Below are 3906 nucleotides of genomic sequence, written 5' to 3' on the forward strand. Positions count from 1 at the left end.
AACTTAGAAGAGGAAGCTAGAAAGAAAGACTTTATTATGGAAGAAAGCTTCTTGAATTGAATTGTATTTTTGGTTGGGTTTTTTTTACCTTAAACTTTGATAGCGCACAAATAAGACCTTTAACTATTCAAAACCTGAACAAATATGACCTCCGATTTTGCAACCCTCATGCGTGAGTTTCACTTGCACCTACGTGGAAAGGTAATCCAATCACACGATGTCACGTCATTAAAAGGTTTGACTTGGAGGGACTTTTGATCAGAGTTCATATTTGTGCAGTTTTGAACAGTTAAAGGTCATATTTGTCTTTCATTTGAAATGACATCGTTTTGCTTTTTGTGTTAAAACGGTGTCGTTATTATTATTTTTTTTATTTTTATTTTTTAAATTTATTTCTGTCATTTTGCTTTTTGTGTTAAAATGGTGTTGTTTATATTATTATTATTATTATTATTATTATTATTATTATTATTATTATTATTATTATTATTATTATTATTATTATTACTATTTTATTATTTATTTCTATAGCAGCAACACCTAACTTTTTTTTATTAAAAAAAAAAAAGGAACAGCCACTAGTAGGGATCGAACCCGCGCAATAGGCTGAAGAAAGTGCCCAAGAAGAACAAATAACATCACTGGGTTATCTAGGTGTCTTGTTTCATGATGTTCAACATTAATATACATACATAAATACAGATTTTTATCTTATATATACAACATAATTTTTTACCGAGGGGGCTCGGGTGTACACCATGGCAACCACATAGGTCACCCGATGCGTTAATTTAATAACATTTTAATAACGTTAATTTAATATACTACTACGACTATACTTAATAACATTAATTTAATAACGTTTTATTAAAACTATAATTTTTTTATTATTAGTATAATTTCATCTTTAATTTAATATTTAAATAAATTATATTTAGATATATTATATAAGTTAAATTCGCCCTCTACTTTATAATATATATAGATACCCGCGCGATTTTTTCGTATGAGACTGACCCACCTAATAAATAAATCTTCAATATTGCTCTTTTTCTGCAATGACAAAAGAAATTAGATGTCATTTTCATCTTTGAACTAAAAATAATGAAAAAATAATAGTGAAAAGTCATTTAAATATATAAAAAGGAATTGGTAAGGGCATTATAGTCAATTTTTTACTGTTGAAACGCTTTAATTTTTAGCTGGACGCGCCCAGTTTTGCGTGTTGAACACGTATTTTGCCACGTAGGATTGGAGGTCATATTTGTGCAGTTTTGAATAGTTAAAGGTCATATTTGTGCACTGTCAAAGTTTAAGGTCAAAGTTATAATTTGGTGTCAAGTTTAGGGTCATATTTATGTATTATCTCTATCCCTATTTATGCCAGTCTTTAAATGGTTCTAGATATTCTTCTAGATACATCTACAAGAATAATCTAGCAATCTTTATCCACTACAATGTTCTAGAATATCTAGATTATCTCTTCAAGATAATTATCTAAATATCTATACTAGGATATTCTAGATAAATCTATACTTTTTCCAAAAAAGTCATCTTTAGATTTTTTTTCACACTCCCCCTTAAAGTGATTTTTGAAAAATTACCCCAAGCTTGTCACGGAAAAACTCAAACGAAGTTTTAGGAAGTGACTTGGTGAAGATATCAGCAATATTTTCCTGACTTCGTACTTTCAAAGTATTTATAGTTCCATCAAAAAATTTTTTCCGGATGAAATGATGTTCTACCTCAATGTGCTCAGTTCTTGCATGAAACATTAGATCGTTTGCGAGCTTGGTGGCACTTTGATTGTCTCCAAAAACTACAGTTGACTTTGATATAGATAGTTGTAAATCTTTAGCAAATCTTTGGAGCCATACACATTCTTGAGCAATAAGAGATGTTGCTTTATATTCTGCCTTCGTGGTTGATAAAGAAACATAGTCTTGCTTTTTACTGCACCAAGAAATACCTGTTCCACCACAGGAAAAAATATAGCCTGATATAGATCTTCGGTCATCCATATCGCAACCAAAATCAGTACCAGTATAACCCACTAATATCAAATCATTCTTCTTTTGAAAGAATAGGCCCATATCTAATGTTGAGTTGATATTTTTCAAAATCCTCTTTGCAGCTTTCAAGTGTGGCTTTCGTGGTGATTGCATAAATCTGCTGAAATATCCAATAGAAAAAGCAATATCCGGCCTTGTAATAGTTAAATACAGAAGACTTCCAACTAGAGCTCGAAGGGGTCTGAGATCTGCAAGAAGTGGGTCTTCTTCATGCCTTAACCTCATACTCATATCGAGAGGAGTAGAACATTTCTTACTTTGTTTCATTCCAAACCTGTCAACAAACTTCTTGGCATACCCTTCTTGAGTTACAAAGATTCCTTTACTAGTGTTTATCACCTCTAATCGAAGAAAATGATGAAAATCACCAAGTTTCTTGATTTTAAATCCTATGGCCAGCTCTTCTTGAAGACTTCCAACTTTATCACCATTGTTTCCTGTTATTATCATGTCATCCACATACTAGAGAACAACTACATGCAAGTTTCCTCGAACTGGCTAAGATCTGAATGTAATGCAACATAGCCACAGAAATTTAAATATTGAGCAATTTTTTCATACCATGCTCATGGAGCCTGCTTGAGTTCATAAAGTGCCTTTTCAAGCTTGCAGGCATAATTAGGATGTAAGTTAGAGACATACCCGGAAGATTGCTCCATATAGATATCTTTGTCATGTTCTCCATACAAAAAGATATTTCTTACGTCAAGCTGCCAAAATTTCCAATCATGTAAGGCTGCCATGGCTAGAATAACTCAAACTGAGATCATATTAGCCACCAGACTGAAGGTTTCTTCATAGTCTTCACCATACTTTTGAAACAAGCCTCGAGCAACCAACATTGTTTTATATTTGTCTATGTTGTCGTCTGCTTTTCTTTTAATTTTGTACACCCATTTGCAAGACACGGGTTGTACATCTTTTGGCTTTGGAACAAGGTTCCAAGTTTGGTTTTTCAATAGAGCCTTCATTTCATCATCTATAGCACACTCTCATTCTTTTACTCCTTTAGCTTCTTCAAAGGATGAAGGCTCTTCATAGTCAATTGGCCCTGCAAAAAAAAAATATGTACTAACAAAGTTTTCATCTCTGAAGTGGTCTGGATTAACAATAGTTCTACTTGGTCTTTGTGAACCAAGTAAATCATCTTCTTGTTGAGTTTTACATTGTTGAGTCTCTGGGCTCCCCCTTTCGCTTAGATCCTCCATAATTTGATTTAGAACTCTCTCCTTCTGCTGCAACTCCATAATACAAGAAAATTTCATCAAATACAACATCTCAAAAAATAATGAAACGATGAGTTTCCGGGTCCATACACTTCCAACCTTTTTTTCCTTTCATCATATCTAACAAATATGCATTTGCTTGCTTTAGGATCCAATTTGCTCTGCTGAGAATCCGAAATATGAATATAATAAATAGAGCCAAAAACTCTATGGTGTTTAATGTCAAGATTTTCTCCAAACATCAATTCGTAAGGTGACTTCATGTTGTTTGGAGAAAGTGGCATTCTGTTGATCGCATATGCTGCACATTTCATACCTTCAGCCCATAGGGCTCTAGGTATTTTTTGGGCATGAATCCAGCTCTTATAAGTCTCTACCAAGTGCCGAATTTTTCTTTCAGCCACTCTATTTTGTTGTGCCGTATCATCATAAGTAAGTTCTCTTTTAATGCCATGTTGACGGCAAAAAAAAGGAAATCTTCAGAAGTGAACTCACCACCATTATCTGTTCGCAACTGCCTTATCCTTAAACCAACCTCGCCTTCAACAATTTCCTTGAACTCCTGAAACTTGTTGAATACTTCTGACTTGTGCTTCACAAAATAAACC

The sequence above is a fragment of the Capsicum annuum genome, chromosome 4 (genome assembly GCF_002878395.1).
Source record: "Capsicum annuum cultivar UCD-10X-F1 chromosome 4, UCD10Xv1.1, whole genome shotgun sequence".
Lineage (NCBI taxonomy): Eukaryota > Viridiplantae > Streptophyta > Magnoliopsida > Solanales > Solanaceae > Capsicum > Capsicum annuum.